Raw genomic sequence first — 11,616 nt, forward strand, 5'->3', positions numbered from 1 at the left:
ATTTCACTTATTGATGATTAATATACGTATACATATATTGTTCCTCGTATTAAACAGATGACACAATTTTTTATACAATTTGAAATTGAAATTTGATATTTGAATTTGAAGATTCTCACAGGAAAATTTGTATGAAATCCGTCTCCTCATAATTATCTGATAATTATTTTATTTTATAAAACGACACCCAAAATTATATTCTTCAATTTTTTATATTCTCAACACCCTGTAACAAAATCTATATTATATTTCCCTCTCGTAACCCATTCAACCTTTTTAGCACCTAATATAAGACAGACACCCAAAAACATTAATTAGAAAGCTAAGCGATCCGAAGCAGTGAGTGAACAAGAATCAGTTTATCGTCCAGACTGAATGACGAGCGACCGAATCTGGCCCGGTGCTCTCGTTCCAGGAAGCCGACCGGATCATTAATTCTCGAGGTACATTAATTTCCCGTAAGCACGAGCAACGTCAGTGACGGCGAAGCTGGTGACCAGATGGCAACGGGTTTGTTGCTCATTAGGTCGTCACCGGACCTTCGCACTTCGCTGTTAGACGTGGTCGCGCCCACATCCGAAATCCGACGATCCCCGAAAACGCGACATGCTCCGCTACGTAAGGAGCCGCTCCATTGAGGAAGTTACAGGAATACTCGCGTTCCGGCGACCACCCAGTTTGAATAGGGAGACGATGTTCCGACTGATCGCGTTGGGAGTCTGATAATCAGGCTGAGAGGGCGGATAATATATGGTAGACCTTCATTTATCTTCTATTCACTTATTGGAACGAAATACTTCCAAATGACAGTAATGAGGAAATTTGGTGTTACAGCATTTGATGTCACGATAATAATGTTGCAAATAGTATTAGTAATGTATTCCGGTATCACTTATTTATCTTTAGTATATTGGTCATATGTGGTGTATTATTACATATTGCTTCTGAAAGATTGAGTTGCTACACAGGCTGTATGCTTGTCATTCGAGACACCATACACTTTCCTTGCAGGGAAAATACAATTGATTTGTGAAAGATTCCTGGAAACGTGTTTGTGGATATAATTAGAATATTAGGTTGTCCGAAAAGTTTTTTTCGTTTCATAAGATGATAATAGATGAACAACAATTTCTGTTTTGTATTATTTTATTGAATTAGATATGATCCATTTCGTTATATTTCTATTATTATGTTCGTGCATAATTCGATAAACTAATATAAAACAAAAACCATTGTGCGTCTATTATTTCCTTATAAAACGAAAGAAACTTTTCGGACAACCTAATACATTCATAGAGTAAAAATACTAAACAGCTGCTGAAAGAGTAAAATCGTGATAACCTGCTACTTAATTTTTATACTTGTCGCTCTCATTTTAAGAAATAAACTTGATATGAAAAACTTTGGTATAAAATTGAAACAAGCATTGACACACGTTAAGAACGATTTTTTCATATTTCCTTCGAGGAATTTTTAATAATAAAAAAGCATGATTGTGTCAAAAAGGATCCAAGACTCGCAGAATTAAAGGATCTCTCCAAATATAATATATTAATAAAACAAAAAACATACAAAAAGAAACCAAAATAAACTTTAAACTATCTTTTACGATCGATTCCCTCATTAAAAAACAAGTCAGATAATTTTGGAAATATTCGAAGAATTAGCTATTTATTATAGATATCGTCGAAGAATCGAGCCACCAACATTGCGAAAGACAGGCAAGCGTTCGATCACGGGGAAGGTTTCTCGTCATCGAGAGCCGTGGAGAGCACTGGAAACCGTCTATGGGGATCATTATGGCGCGACTCGGCCGATTCTTCTTCGTCTCGGTTTAATTAATTGGCCATAACTCAGGAAAATCGTAAATCTCCGATCTTGCGCATGCGGGCCCGCCGCGGAAGAATGGTCTCGTAGGTGGCGATTGTCTCGGGGCCCACGCTGCACGTCGTGTGGGTGTGCAGAAATGGCCCGGCACCTCTTCGCGTTCCTCAGGGGTACCAACGACTTTTGAAGCTCGACTTCGCGTTTGCCCTTGCCGGAATCTACGTCGATCGCATGATCTGTCGGTCATCCTGAACAAGAATTGACGTGAGGGTGCGTTTCGATTGTTCGTCTCCTGACAGGCTTCACGTACATTGCGAAACGTTGAAATTAGAAAGCTGACATTTAGACGCTATTATCCTCGACTAAATGTATTTTTTGTAAGAGTTCGTCAGGCAAGAAGTCAGGTCTTGTGTGCTATATTTAGCATAAGGATTATGGTGGAAGGTTTGAGAAGTCTTTTTTTTCATTGAATGTATGCTGCACAGGACGTATGACTTATGTTTGAGGTTTCGATTATAATTGGCTTAAGAGGCAAAACGTGTATTAGCAGTTTTGAGATAAAGGAAACGAAGAAGGATAACTTTGTGATGTAGGAAATTTAGTTAGACATTCGGAAGCCACATTCTCAACTTCTATTCCAAAATTGCAAAGTAAAAAAAATGGAAATGTTGGAAAGATTATTCAATAACACTCACTTGAGATTTACTATTACAAACAAATAATTAAATATTTCCTATATTAATCTCCGTGTTTTATATTCTTTTTTTTCAATATTTTTACCTCATTCGTCTCTCACGTCGTCAGATTATTTGAAAAATATCACAACTTTGTAAATCCCCTTGTCAAAAATAGTCAACGAGAGGCCATCCAATTACAAGTCCACGTCAAATTCTTTTTCGCGACTCTGCCACCCACTCGAAGCTCAGACACGATAAACGAGGGTCTCGTAGGAAGCACGGGGAGTGATAAGAAGCAGATCGAGTACGATAGTGCTTTGTGTCGCCGGAAAGCGACGGTAGATCATCGATCACGGGCCGGCGAATATGAATGGCCGTCGCGTACTACTCGGCATGGCGCTACTCTCCTACGGAGAAATTTGCAAGAAAGAGACGAGAGCGACGTCGCCAAGGGACCACACACAACCCGAGTATTCTCGATTCGACCAGACTGGCTGTGTTCCGGGTTTGAAGGAAGCCAAAAGGACTAAAACTTGTACAAATATAACTTTAGAACTCGTGTGTTTTCAGAAGGCCTTGGCTCTCTGTGTGCTATAATTTTGGTTGCGTGGACTACTGAAAATATTAATGGTTTGGAATTTTTTATGTATTTTATGAAACACAGGCAATTTTCGAAATAATGACTTTTGGATTAAAATTTTCGTCAGAGGAAGAAATTATAAATTTTCAATTATTAGAGTTAGGATTTACAGAATTTTTTAATTATTCTTTCGGGGGGAGAAAATTTCAAACTTTTGCGAGAGTTACAGTTAGCCATTTTATAGATCGTATGGCATATTGGTCGCTTCAGTAGGATATGATATACATCCAAAAGATTCGGTTTTAGGAACTGCGTGCTAATTGGATCGTGGAAGAGCCTGAAATTGTTATAATATAATTTATAAATTGATATAGATATTACGATACATGTGCAGTTCCTCGAAAGAGAATATGTTTCTTCACTAACGGAACATCCCGATATGTTTCACGTTTTAGTTAAATGACTAGATCAATCAGCAATTTTGCTCCCCAAATTGGAGTCATTCTAAAACCAATTAATTCTATACAAAGTTTCAAATAAAAAATACTTAATTCATTTAAAGAGACAGCCCATTTCAGCTATAACCTTCTACACATTGAACCACTGTTCCACCTACCACGACTTCCTTCGCACATTAAACCATCGCTTTATTTTAAAAAGAGGACACCGCAAAGCACTTCGTTTCGTATAAGTAGTCTCTGATGTGTTCGACTATAATGCGCGAAATAAATCGGCAGGAATAGGGTCCCAACAAAGTTTCAGACGAGGCGCGAGCCCACATCGATGGCAAACCGATCTCACACAGGGAGGGCTTAGCCACGCCACGGGGTTCTTGCTACCCGCCAACGTTACAAACCTCTTTACAGATCGTTATTCGTCTGATCGGGGCCACACATAAATCGGGGCCCGGAATAAGTTCGAGGAGAAGATGCGAGGCCACGGATAGCGGGCGTGCGTGCCGTGACCGAGGAATATATCGCTCGGCTGCACCGGAAAACTTATTCCGATCGGCTTAGCCGAGGTCAAAGGGTGTCGTAAAATCGGCTTGGAACACCTGCTGTGCCCTCCTCGATCGGTGACCCCTCAGAGTGCCCTCTGTCCGTTCTACTGATTTTCACGATAGTTTTCGAACAGCTATGTATGCGAACAGCCATCGCGGATTTTGAATGAATTACGAGTGTTTCTTCTGTGGGGACTCGTGGCTAGCTGGGTATGATGTGGTTCTTTCGCTGTTTGTCAGGAGGGATCGTTGTTAGTCACGAAAGTACTTATTCATCATAGAAAATCAGATATACAATATTTTCTAAGGTAACCGCAATGAAAGTTTCTTTGCGTTAAAGAACAACTGCATGAAGTATCACGCGTATCATGCTAGAATACTTCTTTTCATTTACCAAATAGCACTCAAACTGAAAAAATGAACAAAATTAGACATGTCCCGTTCTTTCTGCGATCTTCATACTAAATGCTTCTTATTCCATAGGAATTTAATTGTTCAATTGCGGAAGAAATGTCCCGTTACATTAAAGAAGAAATCGAACACCATTTCAATTAAACATATCGTCAGAATTGCGAGTATTGAATTCAAATACTAAAACTTTCTTTGACAATTAATCGAATAGCGTATCTACTGCTATTAATAACACCACAAAGTTATTTCAATCGCATATAAAATAGTCATACTATCGATAGAAAAAAAAAAAACGTTTTTATATAAGCTCTATCAACCGAACAGGAAGTAAATGAATTATACAAGTACTCCATAGAAGAGTAACACGCAGCCACGTAAAAAATCATTGGAGAAAAATGACAAAATTCTTCGAAACTTACTTATGATGGTGCAAGGGCAGCGAGGAAGCGAAAGAAGAGGACGGGGTCGACGGGTTGGTAGACGTAGGAAGAAAACGCAGTAAACGGCACGGAGGTATCCAGCATTTTATGAATAATGGTCGCAAGAAATGTTTCTCGGCGCAAGCCGAGTACGGTGGGCGTTTCTTCGTTTTTTATGTTTCGCTTTTACGATCCATTCGCTGCTGGCCAGGCCTATAGGCACCGTACGTCTGCCGAGTATCAAGTGAACCGACACGACATCGATCCGTATCCGGGTTCTAATGATTTCCTACGATGAAATATTTATTCTAATACCAACGATACGATGCATGCACTCTTTCATTAGCACGGTATCCTTCCTCGATCGATGCAGGTGACGTTTAAGCAATTACAATTTTAGGCGATGAGGTTGTTACTGGTATAGTAGGGTAGGGTGATTTGAATCATCTAGCCATAAACTTCAGTATCTTAAAATTTAATCTTGAATTTTGCACAGAATAATCAAACGTCTTGTGTATTATGAGACACCATTGGCCTTAATCTTGATAATAATAGTATACTAATATTCTCATGTATTTTCTTCCATTTTCTTGTATTATGCTATATTAAGTCTCTGCGAATCTATGTAACCACACATATTTTTGTATGATTTTAACGTAAAGGAGGTTTTCCCATTTATCTTAATACAGTGAATTAAATTAAATAGCGGAAGAATGAAAAGACGTCGTGTACTACAAGTCTAGCAATAGAGAGATTCGAATAACCCGATTTCAGCCAGCAGGGAGCCGTTAAATAAAGTAAAATAAACAATGAAATAACTTCCAGGATTAAAATAAACACTTGAAGTGAAAGTAGCTAATGTATAAAAGTGCTAATGTATTAAACATTTCAACAATAGTTCACAATTAATATTCATAATTAACGTGAAAGTTTTATTACAAATAGAAGGCACGAACCTAAACAATTTAAAACAATCTAAGCAATCGGCACAACAAAAAAGAAATCTAGATGCAAAAATGAATATTTTTCATCTTTAAAATAACTGTCGGATCAACGTCAAACGTTCACACTGCCACAGGAACGAAGTAAGCCTAATCTATGAGAAATGGAAAGTAAGTCCCAGAACAAAGCGTGAAAGTAACGAAACCACAAACATCGATGGACCCATTCGTCAGAGTAAGTCGACTCTAAGCGAGATCCCGTTTCACAGGCGACAGTAACACCGAAACCCGCGTTCTTGCAGCTTTTTTCCACAGCTTGTCGTCTCGTCTGCCGACGACACGCCCGGCGTCTTGGCTTTGGTAACAATGAAAGTCGACGCCGCGCCGGTCGCGTTGCTCGTCGATCGAGGGAGCCGAAGGAGCTCCGAAACGGGTCGAAGGAGCACGTGTGCGATCGTTCCGCGCGTTGGCTGCGTAGGGTTTCACAGAGAGTCGATGATTTTTGCGGTCGGGACCTCAAAGGTCCCCGAAAAAGGGAGCCGCGTAGAACGGGATGAGCCCTGGCGCCACGTCGTTGCGTGGCTGACACGTGATCCGTCTGCAGGGGTGTGAACCACGTAAGCTCAAACACGAGGTCCCCCATCGGCCCTTTTTTTCCCTCTTTCGTCTACTTCGTCCTCTCTCGTTTTCTTATTCTTCTTTGCCACTGTTGGTCTCCATCGTCATCGCAGCGCTGCTAATGACGCGTGCAAGGAAGGAAGACCCGGTCATCCGTTGCGGAATTCGAGCTATTTTCAAAAGCACTTGTACCACTGGACGATCGACGCTGGTCTTGTAAATGGAACACCCCCGCAACCTGTGATTCTTGGAAGGTTTATGAGACTTACAGTGGCTCAGGAAACTATTCAAACATTTACCATAGACAATTTTTTAAAACATCATTAATACTATAACGAGACATGACTCGATTATATTGGTAAAATTTGAGATTAATCTGGAAATGTATGTGGAAGTTACATGATACTGATTGCAAACATGTACTTAGTACAGAATTAGTGTAGAGGATACACAGTGGTGATCTCACTAAATATTATGGCTTGCTAATATGTATAATGAATAACTGATCATTTAAATACTTTGATGATCTCTGTGAAATATTCACTTGCATGAAATATCCTATTTTAGCTATTTTTGTATTTTTAAGTATCTTTAGTGGATCGTTGATTTTATTGGATTTTGGGACGTGAATATTGGCATTAGTTAGAATATAGAAAATAATGAGTGTCATGGTCGAGCAGGAAAGGAGGAGCAACTGGTGAGTCGATATAACTCGGCGGGTAGGAAACGATTATCACCCCCTAAGGGCTCGTTACTTCACCCCAGCATGCGAGAAAAGCATCGCGTAGCAAATCTCCGTGCGGCAGATTTGACAAGGTACCTTCCGTCGGACAATGCCGCCGTGATCCCTTTCGATATACAATTGATCTTCTATCAATGAACTGCATTCATCTTGTCGAGGAACAGATAATAATTCTTTCTCTGGTACACGATACCCCAGGTGTATCGAATACGAGGGATGCAAGTTCATAGATGTTTATTTCGCTATAATTCACCGTGTATTCGCGAAATGTGTCATGATGTCTACAATAACGAGTGGATACTTAGGAATTTTTGTAATCTTCGCTTTGAGAAAATTTAGGATCATTTCAGGAGAGAATCGACAGTATATATGTTCTGTACCCGATACTAGAAATACGAGAAACTTTCACGATAAGAAGATAATCATTTTTTAAATTATTCGTTCCGAATCTTCCGTTGTGTTGTGCTATTAAAGGATTAAAATATTCAAATAAACGTACATGTACTCGCAAACTATAATCTCCAACTATTCTTTCAGCTTTGTTATTTCTACAATCATCGTTGATTCTCGCAAGAATCCACGTTAGAACAAAACCCTAGCACAAAGAGCGGAGCAAAGCAGGGAGGGTAAGAATCATGGATAAAAAAGAAACGAGGAGGTAGCGAAAGAAAACTGCGGAGACACCACGCGAGTGACCATAAATCCCGAGTGTCACGTGGCGTTGAGTTGCGGGTCTCTGAAGGAGCCATTACTTTCGTAGCATCCCCGAGGAGCTCGGCCCCGCGGAGAGAAAAGGGGGTGGGAAAAATGGCGCAATAAAATCGTGCCTCTGACGTGTACACAGCCATGTACACATAGAAGGTACCGGGTGTCCTACTACGTGTTGGTGCAGTATATACCGTGCCGGTAGTATGTACATAGCGTTTCTCTCGGCTCTGGAAGGAGCTACCGGTTGTAGAGAGGCGGTGAGTCAAGGGTAAGAGAGGAAGGAAGACAGAAAGTGGGAGGGTGAGACCGAAGGACGGAAAGAGAGGAGTAGGAATCGGGTTCGGGGGTTGGGGCGAACGGAGTTTCGCGTAACGAAGGTAATTTCATTCTTCGTAAGGAAGGTTAGCCTCTATGGAGCGAAGGGTGAGAACTGCTGGTGCCAAGGGGGCGGTAAGGGGTGTAGAAGCGGGGCAGAAATCTACACAGGAAAAAGGGGTGAGTGGATCTGAAGAGGTAGCGAGGCAGAGGGTGAAACGAGAAAGCGACAAGGCGAGAGAGTAGACCGGAACAGCAAAGAAGAGAGAGGTGGAGCGACGACGAGGGGCGATTGAAAGACAGCGGGGTTAAAAAGAGAGGGAGGACGGCGCGATGGGGTGGCAAGGAGGAGAAAAGAGGTTACTCGAAGGGGCGGGGTGCAGCGAGGGGTGCCAGGCTGGCAGGCTGTGTCGAGTTTCTACGGCTAAAAAGCGACTTTCAGAATAACAAACTGCGAGAAAAATGGAAGGGAAAAGCCTTGAGGGGGTGAGGGCGTACGCGGGGCCGGCAACTTCGGTCGTCGACGAGTCGCGAAGGTTTTGCGGGTGGCTTGGCTGGATTATCGGCCGTGGAAAGAATAGATATACGCCTTATTATGTCCCAGCGGGACACCTAACCGCAGGATTTCAAAGGATACGGCCTCTGCGCGCGCAGCGTGGCGCAGGGAAGCGCGTGAGAAACAAACGCCCGTGAATTAACATTTTAGAGGAGAGTTTGAAGAGAAAAAAGGAGGATGAGGTGAAAGAATGAGAATAGAGCTGATCCTTTGGGAGGGTTCGAAGGTGTTCGGAGTTGTAGATCCGATGTTTCAGCATGAGGTATTCTATGGAGATTACCTAAGAAGACGAATACTCACCTATTACTTCTATTTAACACTAGAATGATCAAAATAGTAGATATTAGATTTGTCTTTTTTTACAATTATGAAAAATACGTAGATGCCTTCGTAAAATTGTTGTCGGCTGTTATTCATTGCTACACATAAAACAATTAAGTATTCCTATCATTGTAATTATAATATAACTTTAATTTTTTCATTATACTATTGTAATTATAATCATTCACAAATCAAATACACAGGTACATATCACAGATTGGACATTCTATTCTCAAGGATGCATAAATAGTAGTATAAGTCAATCATTGAATAAAGATGGACTCGTACCGATTTTCAAGAATTCCACTCACTCTTTACCAAACGAAAATTTTCCTACCGAAAAAGTAATACGCTGAGCAATACTTTCAACTTCGGAGATACGCCTTGTCCGAAAAATCTCTCATTGTAAAACAAAACGAATCTTTTAAAAATCAACCGCACAGAAAATGTTCCTCGTTCGAACGTAATTACATCCCAATAGGTAATAAGTACGTCATTCATCTGCCTTTCGATCTCAAACGATACATAAATGAAAAAGAAGTGTAAAAAAAGGAGGCAGAGAAGCAGCGACTCATCCTTATTCAGAGATCGTCGCGGTTCGTTTGCTGCGCGGTTTCAAAGCTGTACAAAAAAATCAGTCACCGTTATTCGCGAGGTTTATTTAACATAAATGGCGGAAGCGATCGCATTAGGTCCACGTGTTAACCGCTGCAAATCCACGCTCCCCAGGACCAGACGACGAGACGGGTCCAGGATTCAGGTATTACACTGGTTTTGTGTAGCGGGCTATTCACAAAAGGTGTACCGTCGGTTAACGCGGGCCGACGTGTGTTTATAAATAGGCGGTCGAATTCGCCAGAGGGGTCGTGAGAGCGTATTCCGTCATCCGTGACGATTTGCGCCCCGAATCGCTCGCAATTATTGCTCGGTCATCGAGCCGACAGCCGAGTATAAACACGTTGACGTTTCACGAAAACGATGAACTTCCGGTGATGAACGATTCCGATGGCTTTATGGATTTTTTTTTTAGACGATGATTTTGAGAAAAATTGAAGCTTCGAGGATGGTGTTGATTAATGGAGGAATGATCCTTTATTGAAATTTTATATTACGGGATATGAAATATATTTTTATTATATTGTAGATTAATAAATATAAATAGAAATATATTAGATTATATTGTATGTTTTATATATTTTATTTCGATTGGATTATTAAATTAGATTACTCAAATGTATCTTAATGATTCTAATGCAAATCGAAAAGTTCGATCTGATTAAGCTTTTCCTTGATACTGATGATTTCAAGATACTGGCAAATTGAAATAAACAGTGAAGATATTCAAGATATTATTTGATGGTGAAGAACGAAACGTTGAAAATACTTATAGGACTTGTTATTAATTTTCAGTCAATACGAAGATATTTAAACCTCGTATAAAGTCTCAAAAGACATATTTCCTTCGCTGATTATGGTATATTTCTAAATATTAGTAAATTTTCTCATTTACGTCGTGAAACTATTTCGCAACAGTTCGGTTGAAGGATCGCGTGGTTTCCAGCGGCAACAGTATCTAAAGTGTTTGCACGATGCTCGAGGTAGCGGTGAAGCGAATCGTATGAGGGGTTGTTTATTCGATTGATCGCAAGGGGGTGGCCAGTCAGCGGTAAACTAATGCACGCCGGTGATGTTCGGTGCCCGCACTAATTGATTGATTACGTGGCCAAATATTATGCTCATTTTCGTAACGGTTGGCTTAGCTAGCCGTGCAAACATTTCACTGCAAAGCGTAAATCGCTAGCGACTTTGTGCAGCCGCTTTGCAGCTTCCGGTGTCAATCAAAAATCACCGTTTTTTAGACTACCAATAGCCATGGTTATTTTATTTTTCCTTATAAACGAGACGCGCTAATACGATTGCAAACAAGTAGCTCGTTCTGGTGAAGTCGATAACGAACCTTCGTTCTCTTTAGCTGGGATTTTTCGCAGGTTTTCCTAAAAATATATATGTTTATATTTATAATATTTAGTATATAGATATATGTAATGGAAGGAGAACAACAAACTTTTGTTTATGCATTTTACAACAAACATTCAAAACCTCAAAAAAAATCCATCGTGGTAAATCTGCAGATCTAAAATTTCTATGGAAATGTACGAATCGATCATTTTACTCCACTGGTAATAATATTAAGTAGAATATGATCAAGGTGTTCAGACAAATCTCCTCTCACGAAGACTAACAATTTTCCCCATCACAAATTTCCCAAATATCCTCGAAACATGATAGTGTCCAGCAATCGCAAAGGAAGGCTTACATCGCGGTATTCATCGGCATAACTGTTCCCCTCGTGACTGCCTTTGTTACCGGGTCGGTACGTCGCGTCCCAAATACTCGGTCCCAATTGAAGAGCGAAACGCGAACCAGGAAGTCAGTTCGATCCTCGAGCAAATCTTGGAAACAAGCGTTCCATCCTGGCGCAGATCGAAGTGGTTCTTCCG

The sequence above is a fragment of the Bombus vancouverensis genome, chromosome 4, assembly GCF_051014615.1.
Source record: "Bombus vancouverensis nearcticus chromosome 4, iyBomVanc1_principal, whole genome shotgun sequence".
Taxonomy (NCBI): domain Eukaryota; kingdom Metazoa; phylum Arthropoda; class Insecta; order Hymenoptera; family Apidae; genus Bombus; species Bombus vancouverensis.